This window comes from Paramisgurnus dabryanus, chromosome 17 (assembly GCF_030506205.2).
Source record: "Paramisgurnus dabryanus chromosome 17, PD_genome_1.1, whole genome shotgun sequence".
Lineage (NCBI taxonomy): Eukaryota > Metazoa > Chordata > Actinopteri > Cypriniformes > Cobitidae > Paramisgurnus > Paramisgurnus dabryanus.
In genome coordinates, this window is record NC_133353.1 from 28,829,259 (window position 1) to 28,854,849 (window position 25,591).

General features: G+C 36.7%; 1 protein-coding gene across 2 annotated transcripts in view; it reads right to left on the reverse strand.

Moving 5' to 3' along the window:
- adam12b (ADAM metallopeptidase domain 12b) overlaps positions 1 to 25,591 on the reverse strand; it is a 137,845-nt gene that overhangs the window by 77,530 nt on the left and 34,724 nt on the right. The window lies entirely within an intron of this gene.

The following is a 25,591-nucleotide window of genomic DNA, read 5'->3' on the forward strand; positions in this document are numbered from 1 at the left end:
CACAGTAGAATGAGAGTAAACTTGCTTTTTGGAGAAGCACATTAAAATAATAAGTGGGGCACAGTATGTGTCGTGATCAAATTTAGACAGACCCAATTAAACAGATGCACACAACTAAAGTGGGGTCCAATATTATGAGACCACTAGTGAAAAAAAAAAACATTTTGAATCACAAACGATTTTATCAGCGAATGTTGAATTGATAAAGTGCATTGAGTATTTGGTACGTCCCCTTTGTGTGGAAAGAAATTAAACAAAACATATTACATTATACTATGTTATTCTGATGGAACTAAACAGAATTTATGATAAATACATTTTATAAAATGTCATAAAACGGGCCCCCCTGGCACCATCTTGCGGCCCAAAGGTGGCCATGACATCCAATTTGAGAATCACTGCTTTTATTTTTAATAATCAGAGTAAGGATTTTATCACAGTAAGATGTTTACATGCAAGTAACAGTCTTTATAGTAAAAACATGGAAGTGTTTGGTGGCTTATAAATTCATCCCTGTTTGGATCCTAAGGAATGAATGGGGCTAGGCTAAATGCTAACACATTCACGATGCGCTGTACAAAGATTAAGTGCACGCATTGAAGAAAGATAGGGATGTATTAATTCGACTAAGTTGAGGTAAGAACACAGTAAAATATTGAAAATGATGGTGTTTTCCTTTAAGGTGCGTGGCAAAAACACACGCGCACTACAGTTAGTGAGGTATAAATGCGATTAAAGCGTTAACATGAACGCATACTGCGATTAAAAATGGCGTACGCCACCTGTTTTAATACGATTACACTTGTTGTGATTGTGAGCGTAAACGCATTATTTTTATCAAAGTTTTGCCTTTACATGAGGTAAAGTATAATCGCAATATTACCAAAATCCCATTATAATCACATTATGAGGATGCAAAAACGTGGTACACGTGGTCAATGACTTTAGCTGTGTTTTACATACAGTGCACAGATTCTATATCCAAAATCATTCAACATTTTTCCTACTTCCAGGTTGAGGTAAGATTTAAAAACTTTCAGTATAGTCTTAAAATGTTGGACACCACTACATGCATAAACTATCTGAGCTGGAGTTCTGTCCTGGTTGAGTATGTGCGTAAGTGAACAAATCAGCTTGGGGGAACACATAATATACACATAATATTACAAAAAATATTTATGAGTTGTGCCTGCAAGCAGTGTGTGAGTGTTGGGTGGGTACGGTTTTTAGTGGCAAGTCAGTCTGCTCAGGCATTGCTGATAAAGAAATGGCATGTGACATGATGAAATCCTTTTGTAATCACTTTCATGGCATAAGCAGTTGACCCTTAAGGGACCAGTATGTGAGCGTGAGCTTGTATGTGATCCTACATGTGAAAATCCAGCTAACGTCACTTTTTAGTGATTTACTGTTTTGTACATAATATTTTTTTAAGGAACATTCTGTCAAAATATAACCCTGGTATCTTTAAAGGGATAGTTCACCCAAAAATGAAAATAATGTCATCCAAACTCGTAAGACCTCTGTTCATCTTCGGAACACAGTTTAAGATGTTTTAGATTTAGTCCGAGAGCTTGTTAACCCTCTATTGATTATCTAGTAACGGTATACTGTCCATGTCCAGAAAGGTAATAAAAACATCATTAAAGTAGTTCATGTGACATCAGTGGGTCAGTTAGAATGTGTTGAAGCATGGAAAATACATTTTGGTCCAAAATAACAGAAATTACGACTTTATTCAGGATTGTCTTCTGTTGTGAAGCATGCGTCTCCCTCAGACTGTACATTCAAAAAAACAGCTGGGGCACACCATATAACACGTCAGCCGCATCGTACGTCATTCGCGTCACTGCAGTCACGTGACTGCGCCTCACAACAGACACGGAAAAGAAGACCATGCTGAATAAAGTCGTAATTTCTGTTATTTTGGACCAAAATTTATTTTCGATGCTTCAATACATTCTAACTGACCCACTGTTGTCACATGGACTACTTTGATGATGTTTTTAATACCTTTCTGGACATGGACAGTATACCGTGCATAGATTTTCAATGAAGGGTCAACAAGCTCTTGGACTAAATCTAAAACATCTTAAACTGTATTTCCGAAGATGAACAGAGGTCTTACGAGTTTGAAACGACATGAGGGTGAGTCATTAATGATATTATTTTTGGGTGAACTATCGCTTTAATATTGACTAAGAAAAAGAAATGACAAAGAAATCAATGTGAGATTAATCAGTTAAATCAAACTTTGATGCTCCTATTCTTATAATTAGATTATTAGACTTTAGCATGGATTATTAGACTTTAGACAGGGTTACAAATAATGTAAGCATAATGGATTAATGGTAACAACTTTAAAAGTCAATGATCCTAAATCAACCTACTGTAGAGACCCTCAAAAGTCAGGGTCACCAAAACCAAGAAAGGTATCTCTGGTTCATTTTCCCATTTTAATTTTAACAAAATTAGTTATAACCACAATTTAATTTTTCAGCACCTTAACATGCATCAAGTCAAGTATATACAAATTGAGCTGATTAAAAAAATAAAAAATGTATGGTTCCTAACAGTGGAGAACTGACGGAACCTTATGGGGAAAAAACCCAAACTTCATATTTCTCCCCTGGGCATATGTACTCCATAATTATCCTCTTGGTATACAACACACATTCATCAAATAAACAACAGCATATGAAAACAGATACTGTGTTGTATTCTTCAGGCAAACCTTCATTTCGTATTCACATCATGCACTTGCTTGGTTTAGACCTTCGGCTAATGTATTAGTAAAACACACCAGCTTGGTTCCCTCACGTATACCGTAGCCTGTTGCCTCCATGGTTGTTGTTAGAAAAGCTATTTCTTTTATAATTTCATTAGACCATCCTTCAGTAATGATAGCACTCTAGTCCAATTTCTGTTCTTTTCAATTTGATCCACATGCCAGTGGAGGAGCAGTTCGTTGTTTTGGACTAAACTTCAAAGCCTTCTGTTGAAAGGCTTTGATGTTCTTGGGGATGAACTGGTGTGACAGCCATCCGAATCCCAATCCGAAACAAGGCGTGACTCCCTCAGTGCCACAGAGCGATGAGCGAGGGAATGTGGGAGCTTATCCACAGGGACGTTTGAATCATAAATGAACGGTGACCGTGGTGTAATATGCCAATTAGGTATTATTGTTTCAAAAGCAAAACTCTGCCACTGACGATTTTAAATAGACCTCGAGAGGTGTGACTACACCATGTTGAAAAAATGTTGGTCTGGCAAAGGTCAACTAAAAACACTCACATCGTGTCCTAACCGGATGCGTTATTATATGATTCCAGCGATAGGCAATCTGTCAATTAACACAACTTGTTTTGTCACTTTTATATATTTTAACACAAAATGATACTTAATGTGTTAAAACGACACTTCTGGTAAAAGGTCATAAGGCACTAAGCTGCTCTAATCCTCAATCTCAAATGAAATCGCATCCCGGCACACACAACGCATGTGTGAAGAGCTGAAACACGCTCAGAAGAATCAAATCAACGATTGATTGTTTGCCTCACTAGAAGACACAATACAGCAACTGCAACAGTGCTCATGTAACCATGTTTTGCTCAACCCGCTCTGAGGGGATTCCAACGGACAAAAAAGCTAAAATATAGAGGTCGAATGCGCTAACAAGGTGCTAAAGGGCACGGTCTCTAGCGGCATCTGCTAGTGTTCCTCTTAACTCTTTCACCGCCAGCGTTTTTAAAAAAAGTTGCCATCCAGCGCCAGCGTTTTTCATGATTTTCACCAAAGTTTAATGCCTTCCAGAAAATGTTCTTCTTTAAATATATAAACATATACCAAATGAAAGAACAGACCCTCTGCTTTCAAACAAAAAAAACGTTTCATCCTACCTTTAGTGGTTCTTTTGCAATCAGCTTTTGAATATGGGTAGGTTTTTGCAAAAACACCATATTTTGAGCAAAAAGCGAGATATCTCGTCAATGGCGGGGAAAGAGTTAAGATCGGGGAGTCGCGCAGCTCGCACCAGCTGGCATCTGTTATACTCAATCCCAATCTCACTTCCATCCGGGTCACGGCACCACTGTAACTGTTTCCATTCAAACCACTCCAAATGGGATTCAAACTGACAACCAAGTCGATGTTGGCCACAGTCTAACATTAGTTGCTAGTTCGACCCTTGAAACGCTGCACAGCTTCAATTATGAAAATTGTAATACTTAAAGGCTACTATCTTCTATTTTATATAGAAAATTGATATATTGGCTATTAGTAATCCATAAATAGGACAGAAAATAAAAAAATATATAAGCAGAATAACTTGTTTATTAGGATACACTTTTATTTACACAGAGGAAATTCCGTTTTTGTTAATGCCACAAATGAAAACACTTCCAAAAATGACTTTCTTAATTTTTTTGTATTTTTGTCTTGTTTTTAGTACAAATATTGAAAAAATCTTAACCCTGGAGAACCCACGGGGTCAAATTTGTTCAATAAAATAAATGGGTTTTTGGATTTTCCTGGGTTCTACAGGGTTAAATCAAGATGCATTTTCTTGATGAACAACATGACCTAAAAAAAAAATAAGTCTAGTTAAAGGTATTGCGGAGGATTTTCTTTTTCGGGGTGGATCATAAAGACTATTGGTCCTCCTAGTTGTCAATCAGGAGTGTTGCGCAATTGCATTTTTTTCAAGTGGAAAAGGCGGTTCTTTTATAAAATTAGAGAAAATCCTCCGCTATACCTTTAATATCAAATTTAAATAAATTTGTGCTTAAAACAAGCCAAAAAAGGGGGCTTAAAACAAGGCAAAAAAAAGGGGGGGCCAATGGGGTAATACAATTTTTCATGAATTAAGTGTTTAAAAAAAGTTTTGCTTACATTGGCAGATTTTTTTTGCTTGTTTTATGCTCAAATATTTTGTCTAAAAACTAGACTTAATGTCATAGGTAATTTTGCTTATCAAGAAAAAGCATCTTGATTAAAATAAGACAAAAATACAAAATAGTCATTTTTTGCATTGAAATATGACAAAAGACATAACAATTTTTTATATAACCAACAACTATACATTGCCATAGTAAACCCTATAACATCATATATGCAATTAATTACATTAAGGGGCGATTTCCTGTGTGGGATTTATCAGTCCCAGACTAAAATGCATCTTTGAGGCATACATCAGTGCCATTGTTTTGTCTAAAGATGCAGTAATGTTTTTTGTAAGGTATGTTTGTAAAACCTACTTACAGAAAATGTCCTAATATAACTAAATCATAGTCTTGGATTAAGCTAAACCCTGTCCAATCCACTGTCCCTAAATGTGGATTAAGGGACCCAAAAACAGTAATTTTAGGGCTACTGTAAGTTTACCAACACTTACACAACTGTAATGAAATTATAATAATAATAATAATAATAATACATTTATTTTTCTTAAACTCAAAGCGCTAGTTAAACTGGTACTGTATTGATATTAGATGGTACTTACAATATTCTAATGTAATAAAAAATAAAAATATTTCATATTACATGTAATATAAAGATATCTCACAGTGATACTATTAGTACTGTTTAGTAATTCTCTTATTTCTTAAACCTCAGACTTCTTTAATTATCTACTGGGCTGTTAATGGACTCAATATTGGACAACTATGGTTTCAACAGTCGTTTTAGGAAACGTTTAAGGAAAGGTGGGATGAGGGAGAAAGTGCAAGAGGTCTTGAACACCATTTGGTCCCTTTAATTAGACGGTCCATTGCACTGCCTGCAGTCTGGAAATTAAAAGTGTTTGTTTTGACTCTAACGGGCACTAAAATGGACAAATAGATAACAAGTGCGGCATAACTATACTGTATATACTGTCAATGCTGTTAGTAAACGTTACGCAGTAACCAATGAGTGTTTTTATGACCTTTTATGACTTTTTCAAATATAACATTGTACATAAGCCATGTGTTGTTGCAATAAAGTGGACATTAGCATGAATGTTTGCTTTCTGCCAACATTTACTGTATGTTTTATATGAAATCTCCCAGAAACACCACTATAAATGCATCTTTTCTTTTTCTTGTACATTTTCCCATTGCTCTGATCACACTCTGAGGTAATCTTTTCTGTTTTATTGAGTTGCCAAAGCAGACACATGACTAAAAAACTGAACCTCTCTCTCTCTCCTTCTTTTTACTTCCCTCTTTCAAAAACACGACTGCACCGAACATGGCTGGTCTGAAGGCCTAATCCTATTTCCTCACACTACTGTGTTTCCAATTGATTTAGCTTTCCATACTAAAATACACTACACAAGATTCACATAACAGGATGAGATGGGGGAGGGTTGAGGATGAAGGACAACATGAAATCCTTAAAGCTTAACAAATATTTTCCTTTTTCTGTGTGTCTGTGGCCTCTAAAAAATGCTGAGTTATTTTCAACCAATTTATATTTGACCCAACAATAGGTTTTTTGGGCTGAAACAACCCAGCATAGGTTAAATTTAGGGCTGTCAAAAGATGAATCGCGATTAAATCTAATACATAATAAAAGTTTGTGTTTGCATAATATGTCCTGTGTGTACAGTATACAGTATATAATATATATATATATATATATATATATATATATATATATTTATACAATATAGTTATTGATTATTTCGCCAGAATAAGAGTATAGTTCCTAGACATATCTGCCTAGAAAATCACAAATTTTAATTTTCTGTCGGTCTTAGTACACGATGTAACTACAAAAGAGTCAAGTTTTAAATAGGAAAAATATCAAAACTCTTTGGTTATTTTTTAATGCGATGCTGTAAAAATCAAATGTTTAACTCTAGGGGAGCTGGAAAATGAGCAAATTTGTGGAGTGTCCCTTTATTGTGTGTGTATGTATATAAAATAATTACACACAGTGCTGCACATACATAAATTATGCAAAAAAAAAACTTTTATTTTGTATGCGATTAATCTTTTGACAGCCCTCAACAGGTTAGGTTTGTCCCTTTTTAACCCAATGCTGGGTTGAAAATAACCCAGCATTTTTAGATTGTAAGAGAGACTTGATTAGTGCTTCTCGAGTTAAAGTGTCCTTAAACGCAAGCTTGAATGCAAATCGATACAGTTGGAAATTTATAGAAATGGTTTCCCAGACAGGGATTAGACTAAAATAACTGTAAGAGCTGTCCAAACTGATAACAACTTACACTGACATATATTTAAATACATCGGTGTCCTTTGTTTTGCCTGAAAATTCACAGAAGAGATGTTTTTAGTAAGGCATCATGTTTGTTAAAACTAGTTATATTTCCTAATTAAACTAAGGCCTGGTCCTGGCTTAAGCTAATCCTTGTCTGGGAAACCGCCCCATAGTGTATAAATGGGGACAACATTAAAAACAACTGCAAAGTACAGACTTTAAAAAAGTGAAACAGATTAAATCAAAGACAAATTTTGCCATTAAAATCACCTGCATTTTAAGAGACAATACAATTTAGCCCATTCAGTAACACCTCATACAGGTTCTTGTATATCTTTATACTGCAACATACTGTTTCTACAAATTTGCATAATGCTGTTAAATATTTAATTAACCTCTTTGTTTAAATACAATTGAATGGGCTGAAAATGATAAATATATAATAAATTGGTATAATTACATCACATAATTGCATCTTACGGCATAATTTTCTAGTAAATACGTGTTGATTAATTTATAGTAACATAACTGCATAATTTCTGCATACAACATGCAAATTATTTGTTGAATATTCTCTGCCGTCTCTCTTTTTTAAACATCTCTTCCCACTCGCCCTCCTGTGTGATTAAACTTCTTTCTGTGGCCTCTGCTATCAGTGTGACTGTCTCTCAGCTCATTGAATGAATTCAGGGAAGCCCAGTTGCTTTGGTGTGTCTTGAAACTCTAGGTTGTTACTGCATGAGTATATACAGTACAGTACAGTACTTGTGTTTGTTTGTTTATTTGTATGTGTGTGCGTCCTCTGAGAATTTATTCGAGGACCAAGCAACAATGTGCAGATGTCCCTATAGAAAGCCTCACCAGTGCTTTTTCCATCTCTTTCTGCTATCAGAAATCTACTGTGTAAGCAGTTTAACATAGGCTACTAAAAAAAAAACACATATTAAAAGCAAGTGTGGGTGAATATTGTGAGCGTATAATTCAGTGCACTGACTCACACAGACTGTATAATAATAATATAATATCTCAAAATAACTACAGTACCAAAACGCCACTGTAATACCATGGTTTTGGACCATGAGACTACTGAGAATGAAAATGCTTCTACTGCATTTTTCTAATTTATTAGTTTACTTTCCGTTACAATTTTGCTCATTACAATTATTAGCATACACTCTTATAAATCAACATGTTAAAAAGGGTTCTTTAGAGCGATGCCAAACTTTTCGCATCTTTAAGGTTCTTTTTTGAACCACGCAGTCTGACAAGGAACTTTAAAGCGATACTACAGCCAAATATCAAAATTACCTCATGATTTATTCACCCTCATGCCATCCGAAATACATTTGTCCATTATCCCTCAGACAAACACATTTAGAGTTATTTTATTAAATGTCCATGCTTTTCCAAGCTTATAATGGGAGAAAACAGGGATCAGGAAACAACTTCTGCCTTTGAAGCCCAAAAAAGTGCATTAATCCTTTAAAAAAGTAACAGGGTCAAAGGGCGTGGCAATCAAAGGGCGGGGCTTATGCGTCATGATGAAAAAAAATATTTTAATAAAATAAATAAATAAAATATTTATTTTTAAAACACTCAAATAAAACTTAATTTTGAAGAAACTATGACCAAAAATAAACACATACTAGATTATGAATGAATTTAAATGTTTTTAACAGATACCTCTAATGGGAATAGCTACGTTATGAAGTGAAACTAAAGGGTTAATAAACACAAACTAAAGCAGATGTTGTAGAACATCTGGCGAACGATGATAAATAGCGCAAAAATGGTAAAAACTGATTATTTCCCACTATTAATTACATTATCTTAAAGGAGTGTAACTGTAGAATGTAAATAATGCACATGAATAAAGTGAGCAAGAACGCTCAACAATTATATCGAATCAACAGACACGTGAAACCTTAGCAGGTTGCTCAAACAACAAAATCACCAGCTAACTTCCTTTAAAATTAGAAGAACTATAGACTAATACAATAACAGGCTTGAATAACCCCAAAACATAAGTCCACTTACAGTTCTCACGGACACGGGTTTTATCAACTGGCTATCCTCCAGACATGACGGAGCAAGTCTTATCTCATTTCGGCCGTGTGGTGCGCGTGCACGCTTGCGGTGTAAAGCACGTGCATGCTATTCTCCGAGATGTTTTATCAACTGGCTAGTTATCCTCCAGACAGTGACGGTCCGAACCACGTCTTTCTCATTTCGGCCGTGTGGCGCGCGTACACGCTATTCTCCGAGATGAACGTGACGGCCTTTTGTGCAGCGAATTTTTATTTTTTTTGGACAAGTTAGTTAAGGCGGTATAGGGTTTCCAAGCTAAGGCGGGCCGCCTTAACTGAAATATGCTGCGGGAAACCCCGAGTAATCCACAGGGATTAATAAAAGTCTTCTGCGGGTAATCGATGCGATTTTATAAGAAAAAACAATCAATATTTCATACTTAAAGCGTAACTAAACCCCTGGTCAGAGCCTGACTCCACCCACTGCAATATTTGAAAAATGCAAGAAAAGTGGGCAGATCCCAACGGAGATAGAGGGGACGAACTAAGTGTGTGGTGAGATCGTAACAAGGGCGTGGTGAGCTTGAACCTGCTTACATCACGAGTCATTTCTTGGACCCAACATCCAATAGGAAAATTCAACTGCAGTAGCCACCGTTCAACCTCAAGAGGGCAGCACTCAGACGTTTTTACACCATATATTGTAGTATTAAAACACTTTATATCTAAATGTCAAAAAACTTACTAAAATCAATGAACAGCACTAATAAAGCATCATTCTTACAGATCATTAACTAAAAAAAGTTGGTTTGGGGTTTAGTTACTCTTTAATAAACTATAATAACTAGCTTCCAGTGCATTGCGCAGTGATATAGATGTATTGCGCAGTAACTAGCTTCCAGTTACGACCCCATCTTGGACTCAAGTTTCAAAAAATGTAAAAAAACATTTAATACAAAATTACATCATTACCCGCAGAAACCCTGTATTAAACTCTTGGAGCTGTGTGGATTACCTCTGTGAATAAAGAATGCACGTTTTTGGGGTTAAAAGTCAAAAGTTGATCCCTGTCCCTTGTTTTCTACTATTAAAAGGATGGAAGAGCAAGGACTAGGGATGGGAATTGATAAGAATTTAACGATTCCGATTCCATTATCGATGTTGCTTATCGATCCGATTCCTTATTGATTCTCTTATCGATTCTCATTGGGTGAGGGAATATGTACAAATTTGTATGTTTGTATTAACTCACTTTAATATCTGTTCAGAAGACACAGAACAGAGTATACACACATTATGTGTAGCAACCTCAGAACAAACGTAAAAGTAGGTGAGCTACTTCTTAAAGTAAAGTCCTGGGCCCAGTTGCATAAAGCACCTTAAGTGTAATTTTCCCTTAAGTTAACCCTTATGTCTCCCTTAAACTTAAGGGTGTTGCAGAAAAAACCCTTAAGTTTTTTCTGTTGCATCTCCATGGCAACAATAGTATTTTATAACGACAAACCTGGGTCGCTGTCGTGAAACACTTAACGATTACTTTTACCTAAGAGAACCGTTTAAGGAATTATACTGTATGCAACACCCTTAAATTATTCTCTTAGTTAAGGGGAATTTACCCCTTAAGTGTCATACTTAAGGGAAAAACTTAAGGTGCTTTATGCAACCGGGCCCAGGGGCCTATAGTCTAGGGCAGTGTTTCTCAACCAGTAAATATATGATAGGACTTGGAATTAATAAAACAGAACTAGACTGACATAAAACATGCAACTTTTGGTCATGCATGCATTTGTTATTTTCTTTTGAAAAGATATGATGCTGGACAAAATACAGCAAATTAACCTACCGAAATGCAGAGGCATCTACTGTGGCAAATGGATGCAAACCCTTTACCACAAACTTAGTCACTGCTCGGCAGAGGTGGACACTACTTGAGTATTTTAGTTTCATTTTCCAAGCATCTGTGCTTTATCAGAGTGTTGTCTTGGGAAAAAAATTACTAAAAAATGTTCACTACATTCTAAAGCATAGAATCATGCTGTGTATTCCTTTTATATTGCATATTAAAATTGATTGAATACATAATTACATAAAAATTGTGTACTTTTACTTTTCTTGAGTAAAAGTACTTTTTACTTAAGTAAAAGTAAAAAATATTACTAGATTTTTAATGTACTTAAATATTAAATATAAACCAAAAACTTGAAATTATGAAATGTAGTGGAGTTACAATTATGATAATATTTGGAATGTATGTTTTCAAAAAAATAAAAAACACTGATAAAATACAAATACTTGAAAATGTACTTTTAAGTAAAAAATACTTAAGTAGTGTCCGCCTCTACTGCTCGGTGAAATGTGTTTATCCTCGCCTCAGTCATTTTATTCCTCCCTGCCTCTGTAAACGGAGTAGCTAGAGGTCCACGAGAGATACTTTCTGCAGCCTCTGAGCCAGTGTGAGAGCCAGCCAGACTCTGGCCGTCAGCAATTTGATGGACAATGACACCGGATATTATCCGTATAGAAAAAGTTTACATAATGAAATGGCGCTCACATTAACATTAACATATTACCTTCTGCATTAATAACAGATGACGTCCCGTTAGTAGAGATGCGCGGTTGGCGGTTACAGCCGCGGACTCCGCGGATAAACCGCGGATCGGGCGGATGACGTGACGAAAAATAATATTTTAATTAGATTCGGGCGGGTGGCGGATCGACTGCTTGTTAGCTGTGTCCTTCTAAGCATGCAACCTTAAAAGGTGAGCACTCTGTCTTTCAGGGTGGCAGCCTCAGAAGTTCTCAAAGAGAACTGAAATGAGACAGTGTCATGAGCAAACGGTCTAGTCTTCTGAGGACCCATAATTTGCGTCACCTGTTGCACGCGCCCCCAGTAGTCCCCACCGCGCCTGTCAGCAGAAAACAGCGGAGACATTTCTGACTTATTAAAATAAATATGTAATCAAAAATATTAATTTATTTTAGAAAATATGACACATTGATGTAGATTAAACTATTCAACAGTATATCAAATAATCAACCTTATGTTGCAAATATACGCAACATAAACATAATAATATTAACACAAAACATAACTTATAATACTAAAACAGTGACAAGAAAAAGTTTTCTAATACACTTTTATTTAATAAAGGTTTTAATTGTTTGGGATAGCCTCGGCATGTTAAGAATCCATTCGTTCTATCATTAACAGCGCAGAGAAATGAGGACGCATTTTGACATAGCTCTTATCAACGCCTCAAAAAATGAGAATTAAAAACAAAGGAAATAGAAGGTCAGAAAAGGTTTGCCTGGAATAAGTTTTACAAAGTGGTAAATCAGGATGACACCAGTGCAGACTATGTAATTTGTGCGTTTAATTTAGGCATTACTTATTTATTTATTTATTTTTGTCCCGTGTGCGCCGATAGGAGACTGAGTTCACTGCTGATATTCTAGAGCTTTCTAGTCTCGCGGCTGTCATCAGCAGCGTCTTGCATCGCCCAGTCAGCGGATGGCGGGCGGGTGCGGTTTTGAAAACTGGTCAGAAACGTTGGTGCAGATGGATGGCGGACGGATGATGAGTTTTGTGATGCGGTTGCGGATGAAATAATAGCCCATCCGCGCAACTCTACCCGTTAGCTCCGCTGGTGCTTGACTCACTGGTGTGTTTGTGTAATAGTGTATCGAACACGCGACAGTCCTGCAACCTCCTGCAACTCGACCGTATTGTAGTATGTTCGCGTGAAATATAAGTTACTGATTGAACTGTTTCAGTGTTTCGCGAAGCCTCGCTCTGCCCACCACAAAATATAACTAAACTTCTGCCTCTATAAACCGTTCTGCCTCGATACCCGATAAGCAGAATCGTTAAGCAGGCATGCTTACGGTTCAAAGGAATCGATTCACTGGGAACCGGTTCTTAAGTAGAACCGGTTCTCGATTCCCATCCCTAGCAAGGACATTTACTAAAATAAGTAAATGTGTTCGTCTGAAAGATGATGGACATGTGTATCTGGGATTGCTTGAGGGTGAGTAAAGCCTAGTCCACACAGACATGGGTATTTTTATAACTGTGACTTTTTTACGTGGTTCAGCCGTTCGTCCACACGAAAACGCAATATCAGGGCACTGAAACCGAACATTTTTGAAAACCCCTGCCAGGGTGACGATTTTAAGAAACGCTGGTGGCAGTGTTGTCATGTAGACAGTAAAACTGGCGTTTTTGTCTTGAACGTTGCTTCTGATTGGCCAAGGTGGCTTTACAATTTGAGTTATATCTCTGCCTGCTGGTGTGGCATGCTCTTGACAGAGAGACTTTTAAACCGAGCATGTGTGGACTGGATTTTTTTTGGAGGAAAAACTTTGGTTATAAAAATCCCTGTGTCTGTGTGGACTAGGTCTAAATCATGGGGCAATTTTGATATGTGGCTGAAGTATCCCTTAAGGGTGCTTTTCTTTGGATATTACGGCCTGGTTCTGCTTCCTTGTGGGGGGCATTCCAGTGTGTACACTACCTAGTACTTGATACTTTCTTTAGTACAACCTCAGTTGAGGTCCCAAGTGATACTAAAACGTTACATGTCGGATCACTGATTGGACAGAGAGAATAGTCACTATATCCATGTTATTGCTAAAATTAGCTTACCCTCGTGCTCCATCGTGCAAACAAAGTGATGTCGTTTTCTGTGTTTTGTTGTACGAGTTCCCAAAATCCACATGCTGATAATCAAGAACACTACTCCATTGATAGGATCTGTTGCTCCGATGTTGAACATTTATTTTTTATCGTGTTTATGATGATGTCATGGCAGAAAAACTGTAACAATTAGTCTATAATCCCACCTTGGAAAAGCAAACAGAGCCAAAGTAAAGCAAGTTGGACGTGTGGTGCAGGTGGAAAACCTCACTTTTGGTATTCTTTATTATTTTTTACAAACCTTTGCTTTCCTAGTGGTCCGAGTCTAATCTGAGCTCAGGTACCTTAACTCCAAGCCCTGCAGCTTACGCATCCATTACAGACACAACACTGAGCTGTAAGAGCTTTGAAGTTTATGCTAATGATCCGTGCTACGTTATTGGTGAGTCGGACGACTGAACTGTGATGTTGAGTGATACTTAAGACAGGAAGCTTCAGACTCACCAGAAGTGATAAAAATCACAAACGACAGCCCAGCGACTTTGTTCTCAGCGGGGGAAACTAAACTATACCGCATACCATCATTAAGAACTTTTCCAAGCGCAGATCATCTACTTCGCTAGTTTGGGAAGAACAGCGGTCACACTTGAATAAAACCCAACAGAATTGCAGCTCTTGGCTATTTGTAAATATGTGCTACTTCTCTGTGTCCGTTTCCACTCCATTACCCGTCGTCTATTCTTTCTCTTCCTCTCCTCACGCTTTCAATCTCTCACCGGACACACTGATGGTTGGGAACAAGTTTAATAGAGTCTCCTTCTCAGCTCATTAAACAGGCTGATCAACCTTCACTGCCTTATTTATGGCCGCACCTCTGATCTGCGTGCGATTATTCAAACTGAAAAAGTGCAGGGATTTGGAGGCGATTGCGCTTTTTGTCAGAAAGTAAAAGAATCGAGTTCTTCATTTGCATTAAGCCTACGAGCGGTGTGTGAAATGATCACGCAGCTTTCAACATCTGTGAGTAATGCAGCAAAAGTGGCTCTCCAGCCGAGAGCATTTTTCATTGCGCTATCCAGATGTCTAGCTAGAGAAACAGCTATAGCGAAGCTTTTGTCTGGTCAGCCTGTTCTGTAGATAGCGTAGTGGATGTAACCACGATAGATGAGAGAGGGAGGAATAAAGAAATAATAAAAACAAAGAGAAAGACCTGGTATTACCATTTGTTTTTAGATGTTCCATTCAGAAAAGGACATGAATGAAAACAGGTGCATGATTTGTAATCCAATCACTCAAACCACATTCTGAATCACAATCAGAAACAAATGTGAACACAAAGCGTTTACTGTATAGTCGCAAGCTCCATTGTGTCCTGAAGGACCGCCCACTCACCTATCAATCATCCCACGTGCACTGCTGCACTTTAAAACCGGATGTAAACAGTGATCTGTCTCAGCTGTGGTCTGATCAACATAGACGGATGTTGTCACCAGGTGTGGACGGGGGGCAAAGAAACAGAAAAAGCCACAATATTGTTTGCTCCTTTAAGAACTTGTGGCTCAAAATGATCATGCCAAGTCCTTAGCACAGCAGCAAACATCACTCAAACTAACAACTTTATCCAGCAGCTCTTATCGGCTTCCTGTGAAAACATCCTTTTGGATACGACACTCATGTCATTGTTTGTAGGCCTCTCTCTCTTTCTGAAAATCCCCTTGTTTTTCACTGATGCGCTTCCTCTGTTTTTGCCGTAAGCGCATCTGGTTGATAATAAAAGACCACTTCCAGGTTTGTCAGTTGACCTTCAGTGATGAGATCATGGAGAGGTCAGATGGTAAAGCCTCCTGGGAAAACAATGAGACTGAATTGCCGGACATCAGTGGGTCAGCTGAAGAAATCTGCTATGATTTTGCCATCTAAACCAGATTTCAGGGAATGTAAAAGACAACTTTTGTCCGAGCACAAAATCGGTTTAGTGTAACATATAAAAGTAATGATAATAATAATGGGAATAATTTGTACAGTCTGACAAGCAACAATCCAAAAAACATATTTGAACAAAGTGCAGATGGCTTAACTCAGCCTGAACTCCTTTTAAACTTGATTTATAGTCTAAGCAACACGTTATAAGCTACGCACAGAATAAAAATTATCTAAAGGCATTTCACAGTGTGAACATTTAACCCCGTATTATAACTTTGATAAACACCCCGGCAACAGGTCATGCATACGCATAAAATGCAACCCTGCTCCAACGTACACACCACAAATCAAAACACGTCATCCCAACATAACAGCATCTATTAGTTGAATTTATAACCTTTCCACCCAGTGTCCACAATCTGCATATTTTCAACAAACTAAAGTCCTGCATTGTGAAGCACAATATATTTGAAGAGCCCCAATTACACTTTTCAATAAATATAGAGTATTTTTTATTTGAAAGACAATGTCAGGAGAGGACTGGAAAGTATGTACAGGATCGGTAAAGGACCTCGAGCCGGGATTCGAACTCGGGTCACCAAAAGTGCATCTGACTCTGCACCATATGTCCGAGCACTGCTCACTACCCCATCGGCACAGACTTTTTGTGATTCACTGTTTACTACATACAACCCCAAATCAGAAAAAGTTGGGACACTGTAGAAATTGTGAGTAAAAAAGGAATGGAATAATTTACAAATCTCATAAACGTATATTTTATTCGCAATAGAATATAGATAACATATCAAATGTAGAAAGGGAAAAAATTTGAAATGTCATGCCAAATATTGGCTCATTTTGGATTACATGAGAGCTACACATTCCAAAAAAAGTTGGACAGGTAGCAATAAGAGGCCGGAAAAGTTAAATGTAGATATAAGGAACAGCTGGAGGAGGACCAATGTTTAGGAATAAGAATGTTGTCCCATTCTTCTCTAAAACAGGCTTCTTGTTGCTCAAATGTCTTAGGTCTTCTTTGTCGCATCTTCCTCTTTATGATGCGCCGAATGTTTTCTGTGGGTGACAGATCTGGACTGCAATCTGGCCATTTCAGAACTCAGATCCTTCTTCTACACAGCCATGATGTTGTAATTGATGCAGTATGTGGTCTGGTATTGTCATGTTGGAAAATGCAAGGTCTTCCCTGAAAGAGACGACATCTGAATGGGAGCATATGTTGTTCTAAAACTTGGATAAACCTTTCAGCATTGATGGTGCCTTTCCAGATGTTTAACATGCCCATGCCACACGCACTCATGCCACCCCAAACCATCAGAGATGCAGGTTTCTGTAATGAGCGTTAATAACAACTTGGGATGTCCTTGTCCTCTTTAGTCCAGATGAAATGGCGTCCCAGTTTTCCAAAAAGAACTTCAAATTTTGATTCGTCTGACCACACAACAGTTTTCCACTTTGCCAAACTCCATTTTAAATGAGCCTTGGCCCAGAGAAAACTCCTGCGCTTCTGGGTCATGTTTAGATATGGCTTCTTGTTTGACCTATAGAGTTTTAGCCGGCAACGGCGAATGGCACGGTGGATTGTGTTCACCGACAATGTTTTTTGGAAGTATTCCTGAGCCCATGTTATGATTTCCATTACAGTAGCATTCCTGTATGTGATGCAGTGCCGTCTAGGGGCCCAAAGATCACGGGCATATGGTTTTCCGGCCTTGACCCTTACGCACAGAGATTGTTCCAGATTCTCTGAATCTTTGGATGATAATATGCACTGTAGATGATGATAACTTCAAACTCTTTGCAATTTTCCTCTGAGAAACTCAGAAAACTATTTTTCGTCGCAGCATTTGGGGAATTGGTGATTCTCTGCCCATCTTGACTTCTGAGAGACACTGCCACTCTGACAGGCTTTTTTATACCCAATCATGTTGCCAATTGACCTAATAAGTTGCAAATTAGTCCTAAAGCTGTTCCTTATATGTACATTTACATTTTCTGGCCTCTTATTGTTACCTGTCCCAACTTTTTTTGGAATGTGTAGCTCTCATGAAATCCAAAATGAGCCAATATTTGGCATGACATTTCAAAATGTCTCACTTTCAACATTTGATATGTTATTTATATTCTATTGTAAATAAAATATAAGTTTATGAGATTTGTAAATTATTCCGTTCCTTTTTTTACTCACAATTTCTACAGTGTCCCAACTTTTTCTGATTTGGGGTTGTAAAGTTTACTATATAAAGTTCACATATGCTCTTGTGATGGGTCCAGATATGGACAACATATTGCAAATTGAAAATGTCTGCATAATTTAAAAATAGGAGAAAAACAATAATGCATGAAACTGCAGAAGTAGTTGTAGTGGACCGGCATTCGTCAAACTTTTATGACCCCCTCCCCCACCCGGTGACAGTTGCTGTCTGACAGGTCGTTTTTATGACCCTTTGACAGGGGGGCGGGACCATCAATCAAAATCTGTACAAGTTGTCAACTTTAGACAGAAAGTATTTAATGGTTTTATTGCCGGTCATTTAGAGTGATTGTTTTTCCTGAGTGTGTTTTATGTCAAGCGTATGGTGTCATGTTTAATGACGGCTCGTGTTTCGACATTTGCTGTTTATTGACATTTGATGTCAGATCTCAACCATCCTCCCTCCTTTCGCACAAGACATGCATTCTTTCACAGGGGTGCGTGTTGTAAAGCGATTAAAGATTTCTAAAACTCAATGTTGGTAAAACAATCCCCCATTACGGTGTCAAAAAAGTAAAATGTTTATTTTAGATTTAGACAAATCATGAACAATGCTACGATTAAAACATTTGTTTGTAACATCACAAGTTATTTAATGAAATATTCCGTATACGTGTATAGTTTAAGCAATGATCTGAGCCATAACCTTCGGAGCCGGCAATACTACAATCTTTAGACGAAAGTCTAAACTAAATACAATTTAAACGATTCATGAGTTCCGGGAATCTTTTCATAACCTGCACTATAGTTTCACGCGTATTAAAGATCCGGCGGTGTCTGACAAAGCGCCGGGGTGAGCGTTCATATCTGCCATTTTAAAATAATGTTAATAAATGTAATTCTGTCCACTATGGCAAAATAGGATTTTATTTTAGATTTACGGGAAACTTTAACCAAGTCTCTGATTAAGACGTGTGTATACACAGATGGTGACAGAGAAACTTATATATGACGTTAATAAACTTTTAAATGTTTTTAAGAAGTATTCACCCCATTTTGGGGTTTTATTTTTAATTAAAGGCTTCTTAAAACATGTGTGATTATGTGTATATTATACAAAGAGTCTTATATTGTCTGCTCTGACAAAAATAAAGTATTATTTAGATTTAGGTCAATTGACTGCGTGTATCTTATAAATACAACTTGATAATACGTTTGTTTTGTCAAGAGACTTTTTTAAAGTCACGCAAGAATAAAATCTTTTAGTTGTAATGGTAAACATTAAATATACTATTATCTATTTAACTATAAGCTATATTTTTCTGATCAACCTCAAAGTTTTTGATGTTGAACTTATGACCGTGTGTGATAGATATTTCACAGCAGGGTCGGTTTGTAATCTAGGTAGAGTCTTTTAAAACTGTAGTGGTAAAATGTAATATGGTAACTCTGTCAAAAAAAAAGTAAAAGGTTTATTTTAGATCATAATCTATTTTATGGCAAACATTACTGTATCTAAAAGTTTTTAACAACACAATTTATTTAATGAAATACGCAGTATGTGTATAGCAATGAATTGTACCAAAACCCCCGTAGGTCGACATTTCTTTAGACTAAATCCTATTTATTTTAAACTAAAAGTTTAATCTTTTCAGACATAGTATTCTGATCACAACATTAGATCGCGCTCCGGCGTTTACAAACATACGCGGATGAATGTTCATATCCACCGTTAAGAAACTTTTAAACGATTAAAAACACTTTCATATCATCTTCTGGGTTTTGTTTTAAATTAATGATATCTTAAACCCAACTGGGAATATGTGTTTATTACACAATAAAATGTAATTATGGCCGCTCCGGTATAATAGGGGTTTTATTTTAGATTTGGGACTTTCTTTAACCAAGTCTCTGATTAAAACATGTGAATGCGTGCACCAAAGTTGTCAGATAACGTAGACTGATGCGCACATATATCTGGTGTTAAGAGCCTTTTAAACGTTTTAAGACATTTCACACCCTATTTTGAGTTTAATTCATTAATGTCATCTAATATCGAAGTGTGTACATGTCTATTTACGATAAATGTAACACGGTACGTATTGTCAAAATAAAAGGTTTCTTGAACATGTTATTCCAGTGTGTGGTTCTTGTCTTGCGAGTGTTCGACATATTTAGTGATGTGGAAAAAGTTTGTTGTTTGGACGAACAGTTGCAGTCTCTCTCTCTCTCTCTCTCTCTCTCTCTCTCTCTCTCTCTCTCTCTCTCTCTCTCTCTCTCTCTCTCTCTCTCTCTCTCTCTCTCTATCACCAGTCCGCTATCAACCAGCAGACAACCCCCCCCAGATGTCTGGACAGAGGGAGTGTTGGTAAAATAAAAGAAACTCAGCCCCCATTGACAAAAAGTAATAGGTTTATTTTAGATTTCAGGCTTCATTACTCAGATACAGATTAAAGCATGTTATTTCTTATGCGTAATTTAAAGAAACTTAGAAGTTTTAAGACATTTCATCACACATCCTATGATGACATAAACCCTTGTGTTAGCCCTTAGAGGACAACAAAACGGGTGCAAATATTATTTATCAACGTTTGATGTTGTTATAAACCAGGTTGTCACATACGTGACAACAATCATTGCTTTAAAGACAAAACATTTAACAAATTTGACATTTTGTTAAACATGGTTGTGTGCGTCCACAAACACAACATCAGTTAGGACATGGTTCTACATAATATTAAAATCACGGGCTTACGTTAAATAGGTAAACCTTAATTTTTACTAAATAAAATAAAAATAAACTATTTTAACATATTATCTGATATTAGGTTAGGTTTAAGATGAATTAGTGTCTATAGCTTTACGAATTACATCGTAAAACCCCCAGCGGATATGGTGTGTGCGTGTGCGCGTGTGCAATGGCTGTTATCACGTGGTGCGGACCGAACGACCAACGCTGCGGGGGTTGTGAAGCGAAGATTGAGTTCAGATGAGAAGTTTTTCCTTCTGAACACAGAACCTTTACCAAAAACGTAACCCCGGATTAACACATCACAGAACAATTTGAACAACCGTGTCGGATTCGTACACACCAGAGGTCTGTTTTATGTTTTGCAGAAACTGTGGAAGCTTTTGATGCTGCCAAGGTGTCCGAATTCGCAAACAAACTATCAAACGCAACGCGGCGGAAACAGTGGACACGATCCTTTTGTTGCTGAGAAAGCGATTGAACTCAGAAACAAACAAGCAAGCAAAGTTGTCTACGAAACTACAGATTCTTGAAAAAGATGGCACAAAGATCATTCGAACGACTACGCAATGGCCAGATGGGGTATGTGTACGGGACCGACCTTTTTAAAGATATGCTTAAAAAGAACTACAAGCGCGAGATGTCCAATCTACTATGTACTGTGATATACAAAGAGGCCAATGTGTGCATGCCTCCAAACTATTGCGAATCTAACGCCGGTCGTGTAACCAGACTCAAGGAAAAAACAGATGGTGTGAAAATTATAGATGGCTCTTTCAATAACATGGTACAGACAGTTGTACAGGCCCAAGAGGAACCCCGTGTGATTATTAGAAAGGCCCTAGAGATATTTTATGAATGTGACGAGGCCGAGTTCTACATCATCAATATCATACTTATGTCGGCCTTTGTAATTGACGTATGCATTGATATCCTTGTAAAGAAACGAGAAATTAATGTGTGTGAAATCATAGAAAATGCCGTAGATTTCATGTTTGAAAAGGGTCTTGGATCATGCATGCACTTTCTATGGTATCTAGATAATATCATAACGTTTAATGATGACTAAAAAACCAAACCTGTGAGCCAATGGTATATTTTACGCAAGTTTTACAGTTGTTTTTTAGTTTTCCAAAAGTTTCATTCTGTTTTATTTTTTACTCAACATTATGATGGCAATCCATGTCCGTCAACAATTGTATACTTTAACAAAAACTACGTTCTAGTAGTTTCAATGTATGGTCACTGTTGTTTTTCATCATTGATTTTGTTTACTGCTTATGTTTTTGTTTTTTTTTTGTATGTTTTGCTGTACCGGTTTCATAAAAACAAAAAATATACAAGGATTTTTGGTCTTAATGTCTGTGTTGTTACCATTAGAACATTTAGACATCTTGTTCAGACAACGTGTGACATTGCTCATTCTTCATATGTTTTTGCAAATCCACACAGAGAAATGTGAAAGATTAATAGAAATTACATGTGGCTACATCACATGTTTTTTCAGAGGCGTAAAAATAAAAGTCAACAGTGTTAGTATGGGAATCTAAAACAGCACATGCACGATATGATCCTAATTTTGTTACCTGACGTCTGTCACATAGTCAAAGATCATCTACTTCATGTCTCTACGAATCCTGACAGAGTTTTAGTTTCATATACACAACACATCAAATGTAAACCACGGTAAACTAAATACATTTGACAGCCAAGATCTCTAATTTTCATCATCAAACATCACTCACTTTTAAGGTACCGAAAGGTTTTTGTTTAATTTAGTTTAACTCAACACTGAAATTTTAGTTTAAGCACACAGAAATGCACAGATTTTACGTTTTCAGTATTCATGTGTACATCAAATGGTGATTTCAGTCTCTACTAGATCGATGATCTAACAATATTAGCTACAAATGTTAGCTCTGATTTCACAAAACATCCATTTACATTCAAAACCTATGGATTCAACGCCTTAAAGTCATCATTTTATTTCGTTCACATCAACAGCACCAATATTTTTGAATGTGCAAACTGATTTAATTCGTTTTAAAACATGTTTGTGCGGTTTCGGTCTAGATTTATAGAAAACTTCAGAACATGACACCGTTTTAACATTTACAAAATGAAACATTATACTTTTAAGTGTCCCCCATGAGTATATGTTGCTGCGACAAATACTTTTGATTGTTTGGAAATTATATGATTGCAGAGAAACAACGCAAAAGTTTTGAACTTTAACATAATTTTATATGGGTCCTGATTTTTAAAAACAGTAAGATGTAATGTTTCTTACACACAGATCTAAACACATCACAAGTCTGAATGTTTAATAACATAAAAACCTGTATGTAAAGGTTTGTTGACGTATTTTAGACACAAGCTGTTTATTTTAATCTTTAAACAAATGTGTATGACAAAAGTTGTACTGCCTGAACTGCCACTAAGGGTCGATGCCGAAATGTTAAATCTAAGTATTTGCAAAACAACCTGCACCAACATATAGATGTTTTCAATCTAATGGTAACGGTTTTAAATGTGATCAAACTATTTCAAACAGCACCAAGTTGTAGATGGTTGCGACTTAATTTACAAGGTTTTAACACACATTACTGCTTTGTCACGGGGTGTTTCATCGCATTGCTGATACATGCAACAGACTCTCAAGTTTTATGTTAAAAGGATTACTAAATAAAAACCTAAGCATTTTGTATTATGTTGGCACTGATGATTTTACAAGTTTACAGTTTCAAACATTTTTGCTATATTCGCCGTGAAAGATTTAGTAAATAAATCTAAAACATACACAGGGTTGAGGCGGTCCCTTAATCTTCTAACACGATTTTCAAGAGATTACCAACATGTATGATGTACTAACTGTCAGGGGATCTGTGATATTATTTTCTGAAGTAAGTCTAATGGCTACTGCACAATAACTTATGCGATAAAGAGTTTGTTACATAACCTATAGAAACGAAACAAGATAAATTACAAAGTCACTGGCATGAGGTTTACACTTAAACAAATCACGCAGATGTTTAAAGTGGTACATATTTTTTATTTCTCATCAAGTAAAAGAAATACATCATATGTTATCATTGTAGTGTAGAAATATCACAACGTTTTTCACGATCGGTTCAATAATTTCACAAACAGCAATTTGATTATTATTTGATATTGTAAATACACACAAACCACACAGGTAATAGTCTCTAAATATTCTATAGAAAGCCATTAGCTTTTTGTCATCAAGTTTGTAACAGATGTATCACTACGACTATTTCATGATCTTGAAACCAAACAGTCTGTGGAATCGATACACGCAATGTATATCGATTCATCAGGCTTTGTCGGATCCTTCTTGGGGGCACCGGTCCATTGGAACATCATCAGACATTACTTGAGCCGTACAAAGGGTTGTGTTGTTGTTGTAGGTTGATGGTCCGCCATCAGATACTATGGTGGACTTATTGAGTGCACAGGTCCAGCTGTAGGTTCTCTCATAATTGCTCTGGGGTGGGGTAGCGCGAATGTGTTGGTGTAGCAGTAGGAGTCCATAGTTTCTTGAAACTTGTTAGGCGATTGTGTTTGAATGAATCATACTGGCGCCGATTTAATGACTGTAATGGATAGGCGGAGATAGGAGTCCTGGAGTTAGGGACATTCCTCTCTGGGCGTAACAACTTCACTTTAAACATCTGCGTGATTTGTTTAAGTGTAAACCTCATGCCAGTGACTTTGTAATTTATCTTGTTTCGTTTCTATAGGTTATGTAACAAACTCTTTATCGCATAAGTTATTGTGCAGTAGCCATTAGACTTACTTCAGAAAATAATATCACAGATCCCCTGACAGTTAGTACATCATACATGTTGGTAATCTCTTGAAAATCGTGTTAGAAGATTAAGGGACCGCATCAACCCTGTGTATGTTTTAGATTTATTTACTAAATCTTTCACGGCGAATATAGCAAAAATGTTTGAAACTGTAAACTTGTAAAATCATCAGTGCCAACATAATACAAAATGCTTAGGTTTTTATTTAGTAATCCTTTTAACATAAAACTTGAGAGTCTGTTGCATGTATCAGCAATGCGATGAAACACCCCGTGACAAAGCAGTAATGTGTGTTAAAACCTTGTAAATTAAGTCGCAACCATCTACAACTTGGTGCTGTTTGAAATAGTTTGATCACATTTAAAACCGTTACCATTAGATTGAAAACATCTATATGTTGGTGCAGGTTGTTTTGCAAATACTTAGATTTAACATTTCGGCATCGACCCTTAGTGGCAGTTCAGGCAGTACAACTTTTGTCATACACATTTGTTTAAAGATTAAAATAAACAGCTTGTGTCTAAAATACGTCAACAAACCTTTACATACAGGTTTTTATGTTATTAAACATTCAGACTTGTGATGTGTTTAGATCTGTGTGTAAGAAACATTACATCTTACTGTTTTTAAAAATCAGGACCCATATAAAATTATGTTAAAGTTCAAAACTTTTGCGTTGTTTCTCTGCAATCATATAATTTCCAAACAATCAAAAGTATTTGTCGCAGCAACATATACTCATGGGGGACACTTAAAAGTATAATGTTTCATTTTGTAAATGTTAAAACGGTGTCATGTTCTGAAGTTTTCTATAAATCTAGACCGAAACCGCACAAACATGTTTAAAACGAATTAAATCAGTTTGCACATTCAAAAATATTGGTGCTGTTGATGTGAACGAAATAAAATGATGACTTTAAGGCGTTGAATCCATAGGTTTTGAATGTAAATGGATGTTTTGTGAAATCAGAGCTAACATTTGTAGCTAATATTGTTAGATCATCGATCTAG